Source organism: Tachyglossus aculeatus, chromosome 2 (genome assembly GCF_015852505.1).
Source record: "Tachyglossus aculeatus isolate mTacAcu1 chromosome 2, mTacAcu1.pri, whole genome shotgun sequence".
Lineage (NCBI taxonomy): Eukaryota > Metazoa > Chordata > Mammalia > Monotremata > Tachyglossidae > Tachyglossus > Tachyglossus aculeatus.
In genome coordinates this window covers 26,716,457-26,741,733 of record NC_052067.1, presented here as the reverse complement: position 1 = coordinate 26,741,733, position 25,277 = coordinate 26,716,457, and the positions used below count along the sequence as shown (strand labels likewise).

At 43.9% G+C, this 25,277-nt stretch overlaps 1 protein-coding gene and 2 non-coding genes across 3 annotated transcripts in view; 1 reads left to right on the top strand and 2 right to left on the bottom strand.

Annotated features, from left to right (window-relative positions):
• Nucleotides 1-25,277, top strand: part of LRRC3B (leucine rich repeat containing 3B) — a 136,414-nt gene that overhangs the window by 28,598 nt on the left and 82,539 nt on the right. The window lies entirely within an intron of this gene.
• LOC119924559 lies at nucleotides 7,692-7,829 on the bottom strand. The gene has a single exon (XR_005449266.1). It is a non-coding gene; the product is annotated as a small nucleolar RNA SNORA7 (small nucleolar RNA).
• On the bottom strand, nucleotides 8,934-9,071 carry LOC119924497. The gene has a single exon (XR_005449208.1). It is a non-coding gene; the product is annotated as a small nucleolar RNA SNORA7 (small nucleolar RNA).

Here is a 25,277-nt window from a genome sequence, read left to right as displayed (position 1 = left end):
CCTAAATATATCTTTAATCAGAGTATTTCCAATTTTCCACTTCATTCATGGGATGTTGAAAGAATCAGTTTGGCCTGGTGGATAGAGCGGGGGACTGGGAGTCAGAAAGACATGGGTTCTATTACCAGCTCTGCCAGTTGTCTGCTGTGTGACATTGGACAAGTCCCTTAACTTCTCTGTGCCTCAGTTACCTCCTCTGTTAAATGGGGATTAAGAATCTTAGCCCTATGTGTCCAAACTGATGAGCTTGTATCTACCTCAGTGCTTAGTTCAGTGCCTGGCACATAGCAAGTTCTTACAAATACAAAAAAAAAAAACCTCACTGGTTGAGATCTTTCATTTCATTGCTCTTTCCATTTAGAATTCTTGCATTTCTCTTTATGCTAAATGGGCAATTACCTGAGTACTACTGTTCCAGTTTCATAGTTTGAGCCTCATAAAAAGCACATTGCATTCAAGGCAATTTCTGGTGGGCTGAAATTTAAAATGTCATACGCTATAATAATAATGATGGCATTTATTAAGCGCTTACTATGTGCAAGGCACTGTTCTAAGTGCTGGGGAGGTTACAAGGTGATCAGGTTGTCCCACGGGGGGCTCACAGTCCTAATCCCCATTTTACAAATGAGGGAACTGAGGCACAGAGAAGTTAAGTGACTTGCCCAAAGTCACACAGCTGACAATTGCCGGAGATGGGATTTGAACCCATGACCTCTGACTCCCAAGCCCGTGTTCTTTCCACTGAGCCAGGCTGCTTCTATGATAGTTCGGCTTTAGCCATCACAGGATGTGGCTGGGAAAGCAGGGCAGCAGCCACCCACATCCTGGGGATGTCTAGTCTTGCTTCTTTCATTTAATCAATCGGTCAATCAGTGGTATTTATTGAGCACTTATTTTGTGCAGAGCACTGTTCTAAGTGCTTGGAAAATACCATGCAATAGAATTGGTAGACCCGTTCCCTGCCCACAGAGAGATTACAGTCTAGAGGGGGAGACAGACATTAATATAAATAAATTATAGACATGTACTTAAGTGCTGTGGGACTGATGGTGTAGTGATTAGCAAGTGCATTATAGAGGTAAAACTCCCAGAATCGATGGAAATTGAAAACTGTCCAAAGCAGCTAGGTGATCTGAAACTCCTGGTGATTGAAATTCTGTTTTTGTACTTGAATTTCCATATTTCTAGAGGGCAAAAAGCTCTGGGCTGTAGAGTATTTTTTAAAATAAAATTGGGCCTAGATATTGTCAACTCTCATCAGTTCTGTGTTTTTTCTCTTCGAACACTGGAAATGAGAATGAGCCTAGGAATCCCAAAGTTCTGGGTTTTCTGTGCTTCCACCTGTCAGAGAGGAATTCCTGGATCCTGTGGGGTGTGCTAATTACGCTCTAAGGGGGCCCTCCTTACGAGCAGGTATGCGTACAAATGGTGCAGGAAATTTAGGTGGAAGCATGAGATTTTTCCTGAATCTGCTTCTTGTCATTCACTAGCAGGGGTGAAAGAAAAAAATATTTCCTCATAGGAACTACTGTGGGGGGCTCAGCAAGAGGATATTGCCTAAGGAGTTGGGGCCCAGATACAAGGTCAGCCCACTACTGGGAGGTGCCCATATCAGCCCCCAGTGTAGAAAGGGAGCAGGGCCGAGCCACTCAACACCATGCACTGGACCATCTCTCACTGGTCACAAGGGCCACTGCCATGATAAAATCACTTTCATTCCAAAACCAAATTTCAGCCACTTCCGATTTCCTTCCACCCCTATTCACTTATTTTAGCAACCGCATCCCACTACATTGCTAAAATACTCTATGACCATCTCAATTTCCTCTTATCTGAGTAAAAGATAGCAAATTCTTAACCTAGGAGGATCACAGCTCTGGTTATACCCTTGAATCTCTACGGGTATTCTTATCCTTTGCCTGGCTATAGGGACTGAATTCCATTGGCACATTTAGCCAAATAATCTGGTTTTGTGGAAAGGGAGCTCATTGGCTGCCTCTGGTGTGTATTTTTGTGCACTAAATTTTAATTTCCCTCAATATTTTTTGTTGTCGAGAAGTTCAGAGGCTCTGGCAACAGGGAACATTATACAAATGAGATTAATAAATACATCTCACCCAGACTAGAAGGTATCCCAAGCTTCCTGCCAGTTTTCAGGATACTAGAGACCCATCGCAAGTCTAAGGAGAGTCAAGCTTCACCAATCAATATGTACCACTAGCCTACTATCTTTAGGCAGTAAGGCAGAGATGGAGCAACCCAAATGATTGAGCAATTCTCATTTGTCTGGCAGTTTGGGTTCACATGGGTTTTAGCAGTTTGGTACTTTAATTTTAAAAAACTGAAATCACATCCTGGCCTTTTATTCACCCACCGAGATCCAACTGCTATTTTTAAAAAGGACAAGAGCAACTGGGGAGATAATTCAGCAGCAAATATGCCACCAGAGCCCAAAGTGCCGAGACACCAAGGAATGATATTGAGTATTACAGTTTATTTCTCTCTTCCTCTCCCCACCGTGCTTCCTCAGTTCCAGCCAAAACAGTGTTCTGCCCTACGATGGGAAAGCGGGATGGAATCTGGTGGTTATATGGAAGTAGGAAAGAGAGAATATTGTGTCTCTTCTCAAATGCGAGGTAACGATGGCCTACACATGGGCTCCTCTCTTTCTTCCTAGGCAAGTATACATTGTTTCGCCTGCCCTTCCCTTGTCTCCCCTGAGATTTTGCAGAAACTGGCTAGAAAGCACAATCCCACAGACCTGTGGCTGCAGCATATAACTAGCAACGATAGCCAGTCTACGCCTGGGTTTTCCTACCGCTTTCCCTTTCAGCGTTCTGCTTCCTCAACAGGCCCTGCACCTGCTCCAAACCCTCTCTCCGGAGCCCAGCTCTACTGCTCTTCCCAGTTGCCCTGATGGCTTTATGCTGTTCTCAGGCCTATGTCCTTTTCTCTAGTACGCTTCCCCTCCTTTCCTTCATGTGGCCCACTATTCTCAGCCAATCTATACCTGGAATGAGTAGAGTGCTTGCCCTAGCACTCAGACAGAAAATTTCTACTTTGTAAATGTTTATAATATACAAAGATACTACCTCGATTTATTTAGCAGCTTTCTTCCAAAGAACTCAAAAATGCTTCCTCATCTATTATCTCATTTATTCTCCAATTATCCATGTTAAGTAGGTTGGATCATATGTAATCAACCCCACTTTACAGATGGAAAAACACAGAAAGACACAGAAAGTTCAAGTGCCTTGACTAAGGCCACACAGTTAGTGACAGAACAGACTTGGAGCAGAGATCATCTGACTCGAGGGTCTCTGGTATATCCTCAAGACACCACTGCTTCCTTTGATCTAGGTTTAAAGACCCCTGTTAGAAATTCTCAGAAAATGAATTCCATGACCCCTTAGCAAAATTCATGAGCTTGGTTTTCCCTGACTAGAGGATGATTGACAAAAAGCCAAGCACCATGTATCATTTTCCTCCCACACTTAAGCAAAAATCACGCCAAATATATTGATTGGGTTTTCTGCTCGAAGCTAAGGTTTGTCGCTCTTGCTAAATAACATGTAAATTTCAAATGAGCTTTTTGAAGTGACCCTGACCACAAAATCCATCCAGCATTGGAAAGGGAAGGCTGAATTCCACCCCTGCAGCCTAAATACAGGCTATGCAGCCGTCTACCCCTGCTGCCCACCTTTGGCTAAGGAACACTGGCCCAGGACCATTGGCGATCTGCCCCAGGGTGCCCATTTCACAACGCAGATGCTCCTCAGCATCAAGGCTGAGTCCCCCGCACCTTCCTGTGGTGAGTTTTGTGTTGCCAGCCGGCCCCCAGAGCTCAGGGGGCTGCTCCTCCTCAAAGCCTCCTCCAAACTTCCTCTGAGCTGCCAGAGACACCCACGCAGGGTGCCCATGCTGTTTTCCTTCTCTCCCTGCCAGCCCAGCGGTAGCACGCCCACTTCCTTCTGCATCGCCCTCATTTGCTCCCTTTATTCCTCCTCTCCCCACCTCAGTCCCTCAGTACTTATGTACATAACAGTAATTTATTTATTTGCATCAATGTCTGTCTCCCCCACTAGATAGTAAGCTCTTTGTGAGCAGGGAAAATGTCTACCAACTCTGTTATATTGTTTTATTATACTCTCCCAGGTGCTTAGTACAGTGCTCTGCACACAGTAAGTGCTCAGTAAATAGGATTGATTGATTGTTCATCAGAGCTGCACACTCCAGCACCAGGATCAGTGGACGTTTTGGGCAAGTTACTGTTTTTGTCTAAATAATATCTGTGATATTTGTTAAGCACATGCTATGTGCCAAGGTCTATGCCAAACACTGGAGTAATAATTATTATTATGGTGCTAAGCACTTATTTTCTGCCAGGCAGTATACTAAGCGCTGGGGTGTATACAAACAAATCGGATTGGACACTGTCCCTGTTTCATGTCAGACTCACGTGGAAGATAATCAGGTGGGACACCGTCCCTGTCCCACAAGCAGCTTGCAGTTTGATTAGAGGAGCAGCATGGCTCAGTGGAAAGAGCATGGGCTTTGGAGTCAGAAGTCATGGGTTCAAATCCCAGCTCCATCAATTGTCAGCTTTGTGACTTTGGGCAAGTCACTTCATTCATTCATTCATTCATTCATTCAATCGTATTTATTGAGTGCTTAATGTGTGCACAGCACTGTACTAAGTGATTGAGAAGTACAAGTTGGCAAGATATAATAATAATAATGGCATTTGTTAAGTGCTTACTATGTGCAAAGCACTGTTCTAAGCGCTGGGGGGGGATACAAGGTGATCAGGTTGTCCCATGTGGGGCTCACAGTCTTAATCCCCATTTTACAGATGAGGGAACTGAGGCTCAGAGAAGTTAAGTGACTTGCCCAAGGTCACACAGCAGACATGTGGCGGAGCAGGGATTCGAACCCATGACCTCCGACTCCAAAGCCTGTGCTATTTCCTCTGAGCCAAGCTGCTCGAGACTGTCCCTATGTAACAATGGGCTCACAGTCTAGAAGGAGGAGTCACTTAACTTCTCTGTGCCTCAGTTACCTCATCTGTAAAATGGGGATCAAGGCTGTGAGCCTCCTGTGGGACAACCTGATCACCTTGTAACCTTGTAACCTCCCCAGCACTTAGAGCAGTGCTTTGCACATAGTAAGCACTTAATAAATGCCATCATTATTGTTATTATTATTAGGAGGGAGACCAGGTATTGAACCCACATTTTACAGATGAGGAGATTGAAACACAGAGAAGTTAAGTGATTTGCTCAAAGTCACACAGTAGGCAAGTGGTAGAGCTGGAATTAGAACCCGGCTAGATTTTCTGCTTGGTCAGCTAGGTCACTGAAATTCATTCATTCATTCAATCAATCGTATTTATTGAGCGCTTACTGTGTGCAGAGCACTGTACTAAGTGCTTGGGAAGTACAAGTTGGCAACATATAGAGACGGTCCCTATCCAACAGCGGGCTCACAGTCTAGAAATGCTTAAGTTCCTGTAACTCCAGAGTGCTGGTTGCTCTTTCCTGCCAACCAAAGGGTAGAATCCAAGAGCGAGCCATAGCTTTCTGGCCTTATGTGACCCAGCCCCCTCCATCCCCTTACTCGCCCTCACAGTAGTCCAGGCGTCAACACTGACCTGTACTCTGGCAGGAGTAAGCAAGAGGTTAAGCTAGTGATCTTCTGTCTTTTCAGTCTTCTTATTCCTGAGTTTATCAAAAGTGGAATTTGAGAAGTCCTGTATCCTGTTTCCTCTTCACCCAGTGATAATACCTGCTTCATAGAGTTGACGGTTTTAAGTTTATATTCCTCGCTGGAGCTGTGCCTGGGATGCAGGCCCTGAGCCTAATGGTGTTTCCTCCCCACAATTCCTCCTCTCCCAGAGGCCCGTTTGGCTCTGGCTCAGCCCCAGAGTTAGTCTGTCGGTCAGTCAGTCGTATTTATCGAGTGCTTACTGTATGCAGAATGCTGTATTAAAAGCTTGGGAGAGTACAATATAACAACAGATTCATTCCCTGCCTACAATGAACTTACAATCCAGAGCACAGGGCAGGACCAGGACAGTGGATTCAGTCTCCTCTAGACTGTAAGCTCATCCTCTAGACTGTAAGCTCATTGTGGGCAGGGAATATGTCTGTTTATTGTTACATTGTAGTCTCCAAGCACTTAGTACAGTGCTTCTGCGAATAGGAAGCACTCAGTAAATACGATTGAATGAAATGGCTCTAGACTCAGAGGGCTGTGAGGTTGTACACTTTGAGCCTAACTGCAACCCTGAAGCTCTGCCTTGAAGAGATCTGAACCCTCCAGGTGGCTTGGCCCAGCTCCTGGGCCTCTAAAGCTGGGTGAAATAATAATAATAATTATGGTACTTGTAAAGTGCTTACTATGTGCCAAGCACTGTTCTAAGCTCTGAGATAGATAGAAATTAATTAGGTTAGATGCAGTCCCTGTCCCCCATGGGGCTCACATGCTTATCCCCATTTTACAGATGAGGTACTTGAGGCACAGAGAAGTTAAGTGACTTTCCCAAGGTCACCGAGCAGACTTGTGGTGGAGCCGGGATTAGGACCCAGGTCCTCTTGACGCCCAGGCCCTTGCTCTAACTCCTAAGCCCTCCAGGCTCTGCCTCACCTGGGCCTGCTCCACTGGAGCTGAAGTCTGGTCCTTAACCAAACTGGCCTCCAAAGGAATGAGGCCATAGGCATCACCACTTAGAACTGGGTTTCCTTCTGAAGAAAAATGAGCTCCCATCTTCCTTGAGAACATGTACGAGACCTGATTCTCCCATTTAACAACAGAAAGGTATTAACTGGGGCACAGAGGAGTCTGAACGTCTTTCATCTTCCCACTCCCACCCCTCCCAGTGTAATGCACCCAGCCAACTAGATGACGATACTGACCGTCTGTGCACTGACTGAGTCACTGACAAGCACGGGTCTGTCGAGCCCTGGCAAAGCCCGTACTGTTCGCTTTGCTTCTCTCCACCTCCCCAAGCCTCCCTGGAGAGAAGCAGCCAAATGGGAGAATCACCATGATTGTGTTTCTAGCAGGCTCTGGTCATATCCATTTTTTTGTGCCCAGCTCCCTTCCATCTGGACCTGGACAAGGACATCCCTTTGTCCCATTAGTGGTGGTGGGGGGGAGAATCCTCTCTGCTCAAGACCTGAAGATCCCAATTGGTGCTGACTGCTCAAAATACAGATTTCCTACAACACGGGCATTGAAAAATGACCTCCATTTCAAGCCATTTTGCTTGGAAGTCAAGTGTCCCTTTCCCCATTGTGGGTAAAAACCTGATTCTTAGGAGTGTTTTGAGGCACTGCAGAACACTATGGGATCAAGCACTTAGTACAGTGCTCTGCACCCAGTAAGCGCTCAATAAATACGATTGAATGAATGAATGAAATCCAGCCAGTTAGTATGTACCTCATTCAGCTCCTTTTTCTTCTCAACAATGAGAAATTGGGCATGGGGTCTTGTCTTGTCTTATGCCGTTGAGTCGTCTCTGACCCATAGAGTTGCCATGGACATGTCTCTCCCAGAACACCCCACCTTCATCCGCATTCGTTCTGGCAGTGTATCTGTAGAGTTTCCTTGGTCAAAATACGGAAGTGGTTTACTACTGCCTTCCCTCAGCTCTTTCCCATGCCGCTGCTGCCCAGCACTGGTGAGTTTTGACTTGTAGCAGATTGCCTTCCACTTGCTAGCCACTGCCCAAGCTAGGAATGGAATGGATATGCCTCAGCTTGACTCTCCCTCCCAATGTCGAGACTGGTAGGATACTGGAAACTCTCCAGGTGCAACACTGAGGGGGTGATGGGGTAAATAATAATGATGATAATAACAATAATTGTGGTACTTGTTTCATGCTTAATATGTGTCAATCACTGTTCTAATTGCTGCAGAGGATACAAGGTAGGTCAGACTCAGTACCTGTCCCACACAAGGCTCATAGTCTGAGTAGTGTTTTACAGGTAAGGTTGCTGAGGCACAGAGAATTTTAGTAACTAGCCCAAGGTCACACAAGAGGCATATGACAGAGACAGGATTAAAATCCATGTCCTCTGATTCAAGTCCCCTGATTTACCCAGGCTCACGCTCTTTCCATCAGGCCACGCTGTTCAAATCCACCCTAGGATTTCCCCTCTGCTCAGTGTCGAAGGAAAGATGGCTCTGAGATCACAAGCAAGCCTACCTGCCTTTTGCAGTGGGTACCACTGTCAATTTCCCCTGAAGAATTAATTATTTTAATTAATTAATTATTTCTCTTCTGATCCCTTCCTCTGTGAGGGGCATAGTTCCTCTCACCCTCCCAGAATTCTGTACCTTCCTAGTACAGAATTATGCTTCTTCAAATATGTTCCTTTTTCATTTTAGCTTTGCTGTCCATGGTCTTTTCATCAACTTGTGTTGCTTTAATTTTTCCAGGAAGCAGGTACCCAGGTAGCAATGCAGAGATATCATGTAAAGTTTCTCTTTTTCTTCCAGTCATTCTCTTAACTTACCTCAAAATGTGGTTGGTTAGGAGAGGGGACTTGGAAGACCTTATTTGACCTATGAACCTGGGTTGTATGGCAGAAAATTCAGTCAGCAATGAGCCTCAGTTTTTCCTTTCTTTTCTTTTTTGAACTCGGTTGATCCCAGATAAACTTTAGTCTGAATTATCGGGTTGCCTCTAATCCCTGCCTCCCGCAATCTGCTCTTATCTTGTCTTATGCTGTCTCTGACTCAGAGCCACGCCATGGACACATCTCTCCCAGAATCCCCCACCTCCGTCTGCAGTCGTTCTGGTAGTGTATCCATTGAGGTTTCTTGGTAAAAATAAGGAAGTGGTTTACCATTGCCTTCTGCATGGTAAACTTGAGTCTCTGCCCTTGACTGTCTTCCATGCTGCTGCTGCCCAGCACAAGTGAGTTTTGACTTGTAGCAGATTGCCTTCCACTCACTAGCCACTGCCCAAGCAAGGAATGGAATGGGTATTCCTCTGATTGACTCTCCCTCCCATAGTCGAAACTGGTAGAGTACTGGAAACTCTTCAGGTATGACCCAGAGGGGCAATCCACTCTACTTTTAGATAAACCTTCTAGAAAATTCAAGTCAAAGTCACTTGAATGATCTGGATTTTTTGGGCTGTGTAGGCATATCCCTGGTTGGAATTTAGAAATTTTTTCCTCCAGCTCTATACGGCTAGAAGCTCCCCACACCCCGACCTGGAATATGCCTTTTTTCATTTCTAGATTTTTTTCTGTTCGTCCTCAAATTCCCAAAGACAAAGTTGTACTTGAGGAATCTGGAGACCCTCTTCTTCTCTCCCCTTACCCTTCCCTCCACCAACCCACCCAAAGACACAAACACTCCTCATCTTGGCACTGCTTTCCCAGGAAAGGTCCGATGCTACAGCAGTGCTCAGCCTGGAAGTCTGGGATCTGCTCCTTGCTTTTCTGAGGCACACACGGTACCTGATCCTGCCGAGAAATCTCCCATCCGGTTCTGGGGATGAGGGTCTTGGGATTGGTAGTGGTCTTACTTGTGTGGGTGGCAATGGCCTATCAGGCAGAAGGCCCCTTTGCCTGCATGGGGCCTCGTGGGACTCTGACATGTCTTTGGCTGGTGCCACGCGGGTTCTCAGCAGTGTTTCTGTGTGGCATTACGCTAGGAGGTCCTTCATTTCCTGACATGTCAGAAGACAGAGGCTGAGGGGCCTGGTGGAATGTACCAACCCGAGATGGCTTTTGTTTCCTCTTAAGCTGTGTGTCATGTGTAGGAGCAAGATTCACTAGGTCCCTAAAGGCCTGCTTTGTGGTAGAGAGATCAAGACTTCCTATGAGCGTGCCTTAGGCTAGTGTTTCTTTGAGTTCCCACGGGATTTGCAGATTTTGTGGTCAGGGATCTACCAGTTTTATGAAGTAGCCTTGCAACTCATTCACATGGCTATGTAATTAATGATAATAATAATAATGAAAATACCTAGAATTTGTTGGTTTTATTTTTCCACTCTTACATAAACAATCTCATTTTATTCTCACAGTATCTCTGTGAGGTAGCAAGAGGCAGATGGTATCCCCATTTTACCAAAGAGGAAACTGAGGCGCAGAGACATGATCTGACTTGCCTGCAATGGAAAAGCTGAACTTGGAATGAGCATTAATTACTTATGATGTCCAAGTGCTTACTACATGTAAAGTACTGGGGTAGCTACAAGTCAATTAGGATGGACACAGTCCCTGTCCCTTATGGGTCTTCCAGTCCAAGTGAGAGGGAGAACAGGTATTTAATCCCTATTTTACAGATGAGGAAACTGAGGCACAGAGAAGTTAAATAACTTGCACTTCATGAATGGTAGCAATTGAAGCAGCTAAGCAAAAAAAAAAAGTTTCCTGTACAAGACATTCTATATCATAGTTCCACATAAGGTCCTCAGAAGAAAGAGAAACTCCTCTCTGGGTGCTATCCCAAATATAATTTTCAGCCTTTCCCCCATTCTTTTGCTTACCTGCTACCCCTCCAAAGTTTTAGGATCCTTTTTCACCCTATGAAGTTGCTCTCAAGTATTCCATTTACAAATATCTCCCTATTCACAAACATGGTCTTGGGTAGGATGGATTTTTTGGAGCATGTCCAAATGTTAACCAAAGGGGAAACCTCCACTTCTAATGACTCTGTAAATTGGTTTACCTAGCCTTCCTTTCTTCAGGAATTGATCTAAAAGTAACTGGACTTGAAAGTGAAGAATCATGTTTCAAAAATATCTCAGTATGAATCATCATAGGGGTTTTTGAGGGGGATGGAAACATGACCATATTTTCTAAATAGAGATGGTTATGTTGCACCAGATAAAACATGCTAGGATGCATTGTCAGATTCTAAATTGTTCATTCATGCTGTACTCTTTGTGCAAGGATAGTTCAGGAATTATATTAGCAGCTATCCATGAATGATTTCAGGAGACTTGATTTTCCAATTTGGTCCACATAAAATCTATTTAATGATATTGGATGATTACAGGCATCCCTAACAATTATTTTGCTCCATCAACTTTGTTACTTTGTCTCTGTACTTTGTATTTGAATGGATTAAACTACTGAATCAGGCAGAGGGATTTGAAAGTAGTCCCTCTTTAATTATTATGTATAACTCCAGGGAGTGTTTGGAAATGTTTCCTCTGTGTAATTTTAATAGGTTTTCTTATCTGCTAACAGACCTAAGTTCACTTGGTGTACAGGCAGAATAGCCTGGCTCCCTTTTCACTTTTCAGGTTTGTTTAAGTCTCCCATTTGGGCTACTTTGTTTGCACTGTGGTTTTGTCATTCAGTCCAGTTGCCAATCTGCCACCCCCTCCCTTACTTGATTAAGTTTTCCTCAAAAAGGTTTCATTCATTCATGTAATTGTGTTTACTGAGCACTTACTGTGTTTAGAGCACTATATTAAGTGCTTGGGAGAGTACAATATAACAATAAAAAGAAACATTCCCTGCCCGCAGTGACTTTTACAGTATAGAGGGGGAGACAGATATTAATATAAATAATAATTATTATTGATAATAATCATAATAATGGTATTTGTTAAGTGCTTACTACATGCCACACACTGTTCTAAGCACTGGGGTAGAGGGGTAGATACAAGGTAATCAGGTTGCCCCACGTGGGGCTCACAGTCTTAATGAGAAGCAGAGTTGCTTAGTGGAAAGAGCACAGGCTTGGGAGTCAGAGGTCATGGGTTCTAATCCTGGCTCTGCCACCTGTCAGCTGTGTGACTTTGGGCAAGTCACTTCACTTCTCTGGGCCTCAGTTACCTCATCTGTAAAATGGGGATTAAAACTGTGAGCCCCATGTGGGGACAGCCTGATTGCCTTGTATCTACCCCAGCGCTTAGAACAGTGGTTGGCACATAGTAAGCACTTAACAAATACCATCATCATCAATCCCCATTTTACAGATGCGGTAACTGAGGCATAGAGATGTTAAGTGATTTGCCCATGGTCACACAGCAGATAAGTGGCGGGGTTGGGATTAGAACCTATGCTCTCTGACTCCCAAGCCCATGCTCTATTTATTTTATTTTGTTAATATGTTTTGTTTTGTTGTCTGTCTCCCCCTTCTAGACTGTGAGCCTGCTGTTGGGTAGGGACCGTCTCTATATGTTGCCAACTTGTACTTCCCAATCACTTAGTACAGTGCTCTGCACACAGTAAGTGCTCAATAAATATGAATGAATGAATGCTCTTGCCGCTAGGCCATGCTACTTCCCTTCATAAATTACAGATATGTATATAAGTACTGTGGGGCTAAGAAGGAGGTTAAATAAAGGGAGCAAGTCAGGTTGACCAAGGAAGTGGGAGACGAGAAATGGAGGGTTTAGTCAGGGAAGGCCTCTCGGAAGAGATGTGCCTTAAGGCTTTGAAAGGGGGGAGAGTAATTGTCTGTTGGATATGAGGAGGGAAGACATTACAAGCCTGAGGCAGGATATGAGTGAAGCGTCGGTGGCGAGGTAGACAAGATTGAGGTACTGTGAGAAGGTTAGCATTAGAAGAGCAAAGTGTGCAGGCTGGGTTGTAGTGGGAATTGAAACATAGATTTAAACCAATACAGAAAACTGCTGGCATTCCTGACATTTAGCTTTAACTGAGGCTGAGTGTGTTGAATAAATCAAATTAAAATGGATCCTGCCATCTCTGTTCTGCCTGCTGTTCTGTTCATGCAGCACTGTTGCTAATTGGTGCAGCTCCAGGTCGTATTCATAGACCCCTCCAGCCACCTATTGCTTTCTCAAAGACTTCTGGGTCGTGCTGTTATATGTCCCCTCAGTTCTGCTACAACACGTGTTCTCACTAGAACATTGATAAGTGATCTAGGGAAGGTGTTTCTGACAATGCAAGCCTGTTTGGATATAGTGTGCCATGATATCGGATGAAAAGGTGAGTGTGTGTGCATCTGTATAGTGTTGGATACAGTGAGTATTTCAACACAAGTTTTTCTTAACCCAGAGTATTAAGACTGGGGGGATGGGGGAGGGCTAACTGATCACCAGGTGAAACTGCCAGGGAGAGTCATTCATTCATTCATTCAATAATACTTATTGAGCGCTTACTGTGTGCAGAGCACTGTACTAAGTGCTTGGGAAATACAAGTCAGCAACATAGAGAGACGGTCCTTACCCAACAATGGGCTCACGGTTTAGAAGCAGCGCGGCTCAGTGGAAAGAGCACGGGTTTTGGAGTCAGAGGTCATGGGTTCAAATCCCAGCTCCATCAATTGTCAGCTGTGTGACTTAGGGCAAGTCACTTAACTTCTCTGGGCCTCAGTTTCCTCATCTGTAAAATGGGGATTAAGACTGTGAGCCCCCCATGGAACAACCTGATCACTTTGTAACCTCCCCAGCGGTTAGAACAGTGCTTTGCACATAGTAAGTGCTTAATAAATGCAATTATTATTATTATAGAAGGGGGAGACAGGCAACAAAACATGTAGACAGGTGTCAAACTCGTCAGAATAACATGTCCATTTTGCTTCATATAAAATAGGAGCCGGCCACTTGATTGTGGAACCTCTCTGACTCAATATACAGTAATGTCATTTTAGCACTCATGTAGAATTGAATGGGTAGACAATTCTGAAATCCTTTGGTAAAATTAGGGTAGCTATCCTTGGTTTAGGAACCAATCCCCCATTCATAAACACTATCAGGAATGTCAGCTTTTCATTTCAAATGTAGCAGCACGGGAGGGAGGATTATAGGGGTGGAGCCAGGGAAAAATGAGACCCAAAGTCACTCCTGGGGTCTTAGAGGTGGTCATGTGCACAACATGTACAGGATCGTGGAAGTGGATAGGAGGACAAGGGAGCGGGAGAGGGTAGTAATTTTGGTATTTGTTAAGCGCTTAATATGTGCCAAGCACTGAGGGAGATAAAAGGTATCCCCACATGGGGCTCACAGTCTTAATCCCTATTTTCCAGATGAGGTAACTGAGGTCCAGTGAAGTGACTTGCCCAAAGTCACACAGCTGGTAAGAGGCAGAACTGGGATTAGAACCCATGACCTCTGACTCCTAAGCCCATGCTCTTTCCACTGAGCCATGCAGCTTCTCTAGGATAGGGAGAAACCCAAACTCACCCAGGTTAGAAGGAGACAAGCAAAAGCAGATGAGGCTTGATGGGGAACTCCTTCTCTGCTGAGTCCCTGGTCAGCAGGGGCATAACTCCTGTTCCCATTGAGGCTGGGGTAGGAGGGGGTCCTGGAAAACCCATTTCTGGCTAAGACAGAGGCTGGCCAGGACAGAACAGAGACAAGGCAAAGAGTGGCTCCTTCTTCCCGTGTCTCCACTGCTTGGGGAGCCTACTCCAGTGCTTAGAACAGTGCTTGGCACATAGTTAGTGCTTAACAAATGCCATTATTATTATTACTATCAGCCATTTATTTCATGGGCCAAGCTGCATGGCTATGATCATAGACTCAGTGCTGCTCAACTGATTTCACTGTTGGTGATCCGGTCCTGACATTTGTTGTTGAGAAATACAGGGAACATCATTGACACCACTATATGTATTTTAGGGAGATCATGTCTATAGTTTCAATTTTATTGATAAAGCATGTGTCATGTCAGGGGCAAGAGATTGTGGAAGTGGGGACAGTGGGTTTGAGGAGGGAGCTAAAACTAGGCCACAGTGGTATTGCTGGCAGCATTAGAAATGGAGAGGCCTTGTCAGATCCAGTTCTGTTGACCTATTTGATAGAGTAACAGTAGTAATAGTAATATTTATTAAATGCTTACTTTGCAGGGCACCTTTAACATTTGACACAAAGAATGGACTAGGTTTCTCTCAATGACTGAAAAAATGTGGCCATCGTGAAAAGTCTTTCAAGATGCAAATCAATCAATCAATGGTATTTATTGAGTACTTACTGTCTGCCAAGTTTACAGACTTGTGAGACAAGGAAGATGGTGATGGGACAGTCAGGGGGATGACAGGGTTTTGGTGGGAAAATGAGGAGCTCTTTTTTGAACATGTTACATTTGAGGAATTGAGGTGGGGTGGAACATTAAAGTAGGGATATCCTGAAGGCAGGAAGAAATGTGAGCCTTCAGATAAGAGATCAGAACTGGAGGGGTAGATATGGGAATCATCCATGTAGAGAAGGTGGTTGAAAACATGGAAGGAACTGAGTTCTCCAGGGAGTGGTTGTAGATGGAGAAGAGAGAATAGAAGGGGACCCAGATGTGAGTCTTGAGAGACTGTCACAGTTAGGGGGCAGGAGGCAGAGAAGGAGCTTGTGAAAAAGACTGAGAAGGGAATGGCCAGAAAGGAGGAAAACCAGGAGAGGACGGCATCAATGAAGCAAGGTTAGATCATTTTTCCAGGAGAAAGGGGTGATCCACAGTGTCAAAGCCCATGGAAAAGTTGAGTATGATTAAAATAGAGTAGAGGTCAGTGGATTTGGCAAGAAGGAGATCATTGGTGACCTTAGAGAGGGTAGTTTCCATGGAGTGAAGAGGCTGAAAGCCAGATTGGCAGGGGTTAAGCAGGCACTGGAAAAAAGGAAGTGAAGGTAGCAGGTGTAGACAACTCACTCAAGGAGATAGAGAAGAATAGTAGGAGGGAGATGGGGCAATAGAACTGGAGGGAGCAATAGGGTCAAGGTGGGCTTTTTTTAGGATAGGGAATTACTGGCATTATTAACAACAGTGGGGAAGAAGCCACTGGAGAGTGAACAGCTAAAGATGGTGCTCAGGAAGGGAAGAATAGAAGAGGGAAAGTGTTTTGGTAAGGCGTGAAGGGATGGGGGCCTGAGACATATGTGGAGGGGGTGAATTTTGGGAGGAGGCAGGAGATCTCTTGAGATACTGCTGGATAGGCAGGAGAGTCAGAGAGGGGACAGGAGGGAGGGACCAGAGAGGAACAGGGAAGATTTTAGGGAGATCATGTCTATAATTTCAATTTTATTGATAAAGCATTAGGGGCAAGAGATTATGGAAGTGGGGACAGTGGGTTTGAGGAGGGAGCTAAAACTAGGCCACAGTGGTATTGCTGGCAGCATTAGAAATGGAAAGGCCTTGTCAGGTCCAGTTCTGTTGACCTATTTGATAGAGTAACAGTAGTAACTAATATTTATTGAACACTTACTTTGCAGGGCACTGGGAAATTATACACGGGTATGACCTAGACGTGACCCTCTAGGGACTTGTAATCTAAGAATGTGGGGAGGAAAGACTAGTGACAGGCACATGAGATGAAATGTAAACACTAAAATGATATAAACGACAGGGACAAATATCCAAAATAAAAACGAGGGTATTGTGGCTAGGGGAACGGAGTGCTAGGCTCCTCATAACTCCGAGTCCAAGAGTCACAAACTACAGCCACGGTGCCCTATCACAGCCTTCCCAGCATTCTACAAACAAGGGGTCTGGAAGCTGCTCTCAGGGTGTGATTCCTTTTCTCTGGAAACTCTCTGCCCTCAACAGGCCGGTAGCATCATCAAGGGTCCATGAGTGACTGCACAAGAGCTCCTGTAGGCTGCAACTGTGCTTCGGAAACACACATAAGAAGACCAGCAGACTTTTTTAGAAAAGCATTTAGCAGAAAAGGCAAAGCATTATGGATTGACAGTTGATCAGAAGAAGATTCAGGTTAGGTACTAGCCTTTACCTGGCAAATACTAATCAAACCAAGAGTCAATATCAGCAACCCAGGGTTGAGTGCTGGCACTAAATTGGTCACACTTTGTCTAAGACAGACAAGGAGGTAGAAAACTGACTATTTTGGGCTTTGAGTAGATTACCAGCAGAATGTGGCCCCAGTATGGAATTGGCCCCAATATGGAATCAAGATTCAGACAAAACTGGAGATGAACAGGGCCATCGTAGTTTCCAAACTGGATTTACCCATGTTCAACTTCTTGAACAGTTCCTACTTCACCTACCTGTAAGAAGCAGTGTGGCCTACTGGAAAGAGCACAGGCCTGAGAGTCAGAGGACCTGGGTTCTGATCCTGACTCTACCTGCTGTGTGACCTTGGGCCAGTTACTTGACTTTTCAATGCCCCATGTCCCTCACCTGTAAAATGGGGATTCAGTACCTGTTCTCCCTCCTACTTAGACTATGAGCTGCGTGTGGGACCTGATTATCATCTATCTTTATTAAGTGCTTAGTACAGCACTTAATAAGCACATAACTAATACCATAAACAATCGTTACTTGTAATTAAGTGGCAAAACCAAATCACAAGCAGTGAAGTTCTAGAATACAAATCGCCAACGTCGAAGCAATGCCCATCACATCACACCTTATGAGGAGTATGGATTTCATTCAATCAGTTATTGAGCACTTACTGAGTGCAGAGCACTGTACTGTGGATGACAGATGCCCAAACAACAGCTGGAGCTGAGCCAAATTAGGGTAAGTGTAGAAAAGCGGCCCAGCAAAAGTATTTTAAAGACGCAATGAAGCGCAATTTGAAATGGTGTGACATAGCAGCGGATGGGCGGGGGTGGGACTGTCTGAGAAGACAGGTCAGCCAAGTGTGCAGAAATGGGATGATTATCTTAAAGCAGCCATTTCGGGAAGACCTTGGCCCACGAGGAAGGAAAGAAAACAGGACCAGAAACTCTGGGTAATAAATGAAATAGTGCATGCTCAAGATAGCTATGGAAGGGATTATCAGTCACGTTTACTGATAACATTTCATGGCCTGGAGTCATTTTGAACTTAAAGAGCAGTTTGGAAATATACCACCAGGAAAACAGATTTCATTATTTACTCAGCCCTTGGGGGCTCAGGAGGGCCTTTGCCTTTCGGGAGCATACTCTCTAGTTGCTTTATTTAACTTGCACTGATGATTCAGGAATCATGTAAACAGAACATCTATAAAACAAAATGCAGAAATCAGTCTTTTTATGAAATTTCTAGTAGTTGTCATTTGTATCTTGCTAAGAACTGTATTAAAAATAAACCCAGCATGGCCTAATGTATACAGCACAGGCCTGGGAGTCCGAAACCTGGGACCTGGGTTCTAATCCCAGCTCCATCATTCATCTGCTGTGTGACCTTGGACAAATCACTTAACTTCTCTGTGTCTGTTACCTCATCTGTAAAATGGGGATTTAGACTGTGCACCCCATGTTTGACTGTACTGTGTCCAAATTGATTAGTGTGTATTTACCCCTGTGCTTGGCAGTAAGTGTTTAACAAATGCCATAAACAATTAAAGCATCGTAGGGATAATGAGAGCATTTAATGCGTCTACCTGTGGTTTGGTGCTGGAATTGATCCAAAATAATTGGAGTGGAAGCAGTCCCTATCCTACATGGTGCTCACAATTTGAGAGATAGAAAAACCAGGTATTTTATCCCCATTTTTATAGATTAGGAAACCGTGGCACAGAGAGGTTGTGACTTGCCCAAGGTCACACAGCAGGCAAACAGTGGAGCCAGGATTAGCATCCAGATCTCCTGACTCCTATTCCTGTGCTCTTTCCACTAGGCCATGGTACCTCCCAAGTTGAAGGGGCCAGTCTAAAGCAGACCGCACACTCTGCTAAGACAGCCATATCACTTGTCAGCAAATGTGATGTAGCAAAAACAAAGAGGATCCATTCTTTCCCTGACACGATGTCACAGTTGGCCTGATCCTGAATCAATAGCTTTTATGTCATTATTAACTTCCTGGCATGATTTATCTGGGCAGTTCACCTGAAAACCAAAACTTTTTCCTTTTCCTTTGCAAGAGATCAGAGACATTAAAGGAAGAAGCAGCATGACTTAGTGGAAAGGGCATGGGCCTGGGATCCAAGGAACCTGGGTTCTAATCCTGGCTTTGTCACATGCCTGACAAGACATGTAGACAGGTGACAAAACCTCAGCTTGTTTCTCTCCTACAACAACCACCCAGGCTGCATACTTCTTTCCTCTAATGCTAACCTTCTCACTGTAACTCAATCTCCCCCCTTACTGCTGACCCCGACTGACAATTACTCTCCCCTTCAAAGCCTTATTGAATGCACATCTTCTCTAAGAGGCCTTCCCTAAGTCCCACTTTCCCCTTCTCCCACTCCCTTCTGCGACACCCTGACTTGCTCCCTTTATTCACTCCCCCCTCCCGGCCCAACAGCACTTATGCACATATCTGTAATTCATTAATTTATATTAATGTCTGCCTCCCCGTCTACACTATACGTTTGCTGTAGGCAGGAAATGTGTCTGTTTATTGTTATATTGTACTCTCTCAAGTGCTTAGTACACTGCTCTGTTGTAGGAGAGAAACAAGCTGAGGTTTTGTCATCTGTCTACATGTCTTGTCAACTGTCTACATGTTTTGTTTTGTTGTCTGTCTCCACCTTCTAGGCTGTAAGCCCAGTGTTGGGTAGGGACCGTCTCTATATGTTGCCGACTTGTACTTCCCAAGCGCTTAGTACAGTGCTCTGCACACTGTAAGCACTCAATAAATACGATTGAATGAATGAATGAATGCTCTGTGACCTTGGGCAAGTCAGTTAACTTTAATGTGCCTTGGTTACCTCATCTGTAAAATGGGAAGAACAGAAAATACCTGTTCTCTCTCCAACTTAGATTGTGAGCTCTGTGTTTGGGTAGGGATTGTGTCCAATCAGATGATTTGATATGTTCCCCAGCACTTAGAACAGTGCTTGACACCCAATAAGAGCTTAACAAATGCATTATAATTATTATTGTCTCATGTATTGTCCAGTCACCCTACACAGTAATGCTGGGGTGGCTTAATAAGTGTGGTATTCTTTCAGCACTTACTATAAGAATAATAGTTGTGGTACAATAAGCATTGGGGTAGCCATATAATTAGATCATATATGGTCCTTGTACCACATTACCACATGGGGATCATAGTGTAAGGGGGAGGGATAACCCCTATGGAATCCCCATTTTACAGATGAGGAAACTGAGGTACTGAGCAGTTACGTAATTTGCCCAAGTGAGCTCATAGTGGGTAGGGAATGTGTCTGTTAATTGTTAAAGTGCTTAGTAGAGCGCTTTGCACACAGTAAGCACTCAATAAATACAACTGAATGAATGAAGTGGCAGAGCTGGGATTAGGACCCAGGCCTTCTGGCTCCCAGTCCTGTGCTGTTTCTACTAGACCACATTGCTTCTTGTATTTCATTCTCATTATGAATAACACCTTCAACTTTTCAAAGTAAGGCAACCAGAAGCATCTGGCCCACAAATAGATTTTAAAAAACCCCAACAAAACAGCTTCAGCTGCAACACATAACCATTTAAAAAGACACCCAGGCTGACAACCCTACCCTCATCTCCTTAGCAGAGAAGCAGCGCGTGGTTCAGTGGAAAGGGCACGGGCTTCAGAGCCAGAGGTCATGAGTTCTAATCCTGGCTCTGCCACTTGTCAGCTGTGTGACTTTGGGCAAGTCACTTAATTTCCCTGGGCCTCAGTTACCTCATCTGTAAAATGAGGATGAAGACTGTGAGCCCCCTGTGGGACAATCTGATCACCTTGTATCCCCCCAGTGCTTAGAACAGTGCTTTGCACATAGTAAGTGCTTAACAAATGTCATTATTATTATTAGCAATCCTTTTGTTTAAGAAGTATTGACAGATAATGGCTTCATTATCCACTCGGAGCCAGAGGGGTCACTTCTGAATGATCATCAGTTTAAAACAGCAACTGAAATCCATCAATAAATCATATTTGTTGAGCACTTACTATGTGCAGACAATATATTAAGTGCTTGGCAGAGTATCTTAGAGAAGCAGCATGGCTCAGTGGAAAGAGCACAGGCTTGGGAATCAGAGGTCATTGGTTCAAATCCTGGCTCTGCCACTTGTCAGCTGTGTGACTTTGGGCAAGTCACTTCACTTCTCTGGGCCTCAGTTACCTCATCTGTAAAATGGGGATTAAGACTATGAGCCCCACGTGGGACAACCTGATCACCTTGTATCCACCCCCAGTGCTCAGAACAGTGCTTCACATGTAGTAAGCACTTAACAAATGCCATCATTATTATTATTATTATCTTCTAACGGAGTTGGTAGACACATTCCCTGTGCAGTTCTTGTGTAATAGACTGTGAGCAGAATTACTCAACTAACTGGCCCCTTTGTAGGAAACACTCAGCTGCAGCAAAGGGTGAGCGGATACGTTATGCTTTATATTTGCTAGAAAGTCTAGCCATGTTAGGCCCACAGGAATTCCTGCAAGTGCTATAACTGCAAGCTAGTTCTGTTTTGAGCACCACCTCTAACCAAAGACCCATAAAAATGGCAGTTTATTACTGTGTTGTGCTCTGTGTGTCTCTTGGAACATGCGTGTTTTTGGAAGCCAATCCAGAAAGTTTCTCTTGCCGTAAGGAAAATTCTAGTGAAAAGCCTCTGCAGAAATATTATTGTGCCGCGATGGAGCAATGGCCCATTTGGAATTCTCCTTGAACATCATTCCTTACATTGCAGAAACCAGCAGCAGGATGGCTTTCAGCCTTTCCCTGAGAGCCGAACCATCTGCAAACCACCCTCCTCCTCACCTGATTAACTGCCAGCAAGCAAAAAGAGAAGTTTTAGTAGACTCAGGTCTGGAAAGAGCCTGGGCCTGGGAGCCCGTTGTTGGATAGCGATTGTCTCTGTTGCTAAATTTTACTTTCCAAGCGCTTAGTACAGTCGTCTGCATGCACTAAACGCTCCATAAATATCATTGATTGAATGAATGAATGAATGAAGTCAGAGGCTGTAGGTTCTAATCCCGGTTCCATCACATGTCTATTGTGTGACCTTGGATAAGTCACTTAACTTCTCTGGGCCTCAACTACCTCATCAGTAAAATTCATTCATTCATTCAATCGTATTTATTGAGCGCTTACTGTGTGCAGAGCACTGTACTAAGCGCTTGGGAAGTACAAGTTGGCAACATATAGAGACGGTCCCTACCCAACAGTGGGCTCACAGTCTAGAAGACTTGCCCAAAGTCACACAGCAGACAATTGGTGGAGTCGGGATTTGAACCCATGACCTCTGACTCCAAAGCCCGAGCTCTTTCCACTGAGCCACGCTGGCAAGATATTCATTCTCCCTTTACCTTAGACTGTGAGCCCATGTTGGACAGGGACTGTGTCCGATCTCATAACCTTCATCTACCCCATTGCTTATTACAGTGGTTGTCAAAGGGTAAACACTTAAATGTCGCACCGACTGTTAATACTATTATTACTATTATTATTTCAGGCAATGGGCAATCCCAACAGGATGTCTTACTTAAAATGGGAATTAAAACTGTGAGCCCCAGGTGGGACAGGATCTGTGTCCAACTTGATCACCTTGTATCTATGCCAGTGCTTAGAATAGTGCTTGACACATAGTGAGTGCTTAACAAATACCACAGTTACTGTTGTTATTATTATTTTTATTATTAAGCAGTGTGAATTTGGTCTGACTAAGTGGAACTTGTTATTGCCTCATGACTCCGGTTCCCAGAGAGAGAAAGAGAGCAGTTTCCTTGCCAGAGGAACTCAAACACATTGCTTTTCTGTTTAATTTTGGATATAGCACGTATTCCCATCGACTTTGTGGCCTGCCTCCCACTTGTGATTTCTGTATTATACTACCCCTTTGTTTGACTGAGGCATAAATTATTTCCTTATAGACTTTAGGGATTTGGTTACCCTTGAATCAACCATCTTTTTTCAATCAATAGAATTTAATTGCAATTATTAGCTCCTCTGACTTCATCTCTTATCATCTTATCATGCTATCACCATCTGTACATACAGATCCCTACTTCAGAAGATTACCTATAGCTTGTACTACTGGGAAAAGATGTCACCTTGCTTCTCTCGTTTCATGTCTTGATTCTAGTGTTGGCTGTGCCCCTGGGATATTCGGAGGTGCATGAAAGTAGCTTGACATTGACTTCAGGCAAATCAAATCACACAAGGGAATAGCATGTGTCACTCACTTCATTCTTCAAATTGTGAAAGAACCCTGGCCCTACAACTATTTTTTCCTCTTTGGATCAGCGCTTACATTGACTGGACAATTTTCAGTAGGCCAGAGAGAGTTGCCCTCTCCACTAAAAATAGAATGATAGCAATTAACTTCACAAACATTTATGCACAAAGTGAAATTTCACTAAGGTCCTACTAATCTTCTATCAACAAACACTACTTTTCAGCCAGGTATCCTCTATTTGGTTCCTGAAAAGGACATAAATTGTGCTTCATCCTTCTTAAGGGGTTTCTATCACCACAAATCCTCTCATTTTCCACCCCCCTAAAAAAGACCAACAGAAAGGATTCAGCATCACAGTTTTGCTATCATTCTTGACAGGCTGTCATCATTTTATAAACAGATGAGAAGCAATATTAGCTACCGAAACATCAGCATTCCAATTGGAGTTTAAAAACGAGTTCTTAAACTCAGGGAAAATTTTCCTCAACTGAAGTGGGTGTATGCAGGGGAAAGTTAGACCTTTATCTAGCTTCCTTGCCAAATCCATGCATTGCCCCCTGGGGAAAGAGAAAATCTTAATCTAGAAGAACGGAACAAGACCCATAATTAGATGTAGAGCCAACTCTCAAGCCAGCTAACAAATGAGCTGTTCTGGCTTCCATAACGACCAAAGCCAAAGAAAAGAAAATGCTTGCAACAGCGAGCTCTATGTAATTCCAATTTTTGTAAAACAAGAATAATTAAGAAGTCCCAACTCAGAAACATATAATTACTAAGGGGGACTGAAACTTTGTCTATTAATCCATTTCTTCTTCTTTTGTTAAGGTTTTATTCATTTTTTTATGTCTATAACTTTCTAGATAGGAATCTTTTTATCTGTTAAATAGTAGTGCTAAGTAAATTAACAATCTTGGAACCATGGATAAACATCTTTTAGCTAACAGGGAAAGAAAAAAAAACCTGAATCCAAGTGTAACTGAACCCTAAGAAGGAAAAATACTATATGCAGTTAATTCAAATTTTCATATCGTTTATCCAATACAGGACCTGTGTTGTCCAGGCTTTTTGCCTCCTCTCCTTATTCTTCTCTGTCTTCCTGTCTTTTGAACATTACCCTCTGAACTGTAAGACCTTTGTGGGCAGGGAATGTGTCTACCAACTCTGTTATGCTGTACTCCCCCAAATACTTAGAACAGTGCTCTGCACACACAGTAAGCGCTAGACTGTGAGCCCGCTGTTGGGTAGGGACCGTCTCTATATGCTGCCAACTTATACTTCCCAAGCGCTTAGTACAGTGCTCTGCACACAGTAAGCGCTCAATAAATACGATTGAATGAATGAATAAATACCATTGATTAATTGGATTGCTTTCCTGCTTGCTAAGGTATCCACCAGGGGGATGAGCAGGGTGAGAGATGATGAAATCCAAAACTAACTTTGATGTTTTTTGGATGGAGAAGGTTGCCTAAATTCAGGTTTTTGGATTATCTGCAGATTTGAATTGTCCATGATTTACAGGGGTGACTGTAAATCTCAGACTATTGCCGTCATATTCAAATTCCTAACTAGTACTTGAACAGTGAAAAGGTGAGCATCATCTTAGAGCAGAAAAAAAATATTTGGTCACATGATTAATTCTGATCACCAGCCAATCAGACTAAATTAACATTTTTCTAATCTTGTTTCCATGCCAAAATCCAAAATCGGTCGGATTCATGGAAATCAAATAACGGTCACCTTTCAGGACCTTGGACTTCCGGACAAGGAAGCCAGCAGGAACTGTAGCGGCTTGGAAACCCCAAAATAAGAACCGAAGCATGGGGATTATTGAACCCAATCAATAAAAAAAGACAAGGTTAAATTCTGGAATAATTTGGGAAATGAGTGAAGGAATAGTATGTGAGTTCCTGAAAACGTGGTGCCCAAATTAAAAATAAGCACACTGAAAATATCATAGCATGATCTCATTAGGTCCCTGCCTCTCCTCTCCCAACCACCCCCCTTCCTCCTCCCACCTACCCTGTCTCTCCTCTTTCACTCCCTTCCCCGCCCCCTCCCCACGACCCCTCATTTCATTTAATCATATTTATTGAGCGCTTACTGTGTGCAGAGCACTGTACGAAGCGCTTGGGAAGTACAAGTTGGCAACATATAGAGACGGCCCCTACCCAACAGCCGGCTCACAGTCTAGAAGGGGGAGGCAGACAACACAACAAACATATTAACAAAATAAAATAAATACAATAAACATGTACAAGTAAAATAAATATCCTCTCGGGACCCAAGCAAATGGCAACATGGTATTTTACAGACCGGAACAATGAAATGGGGGTGCGAGAGA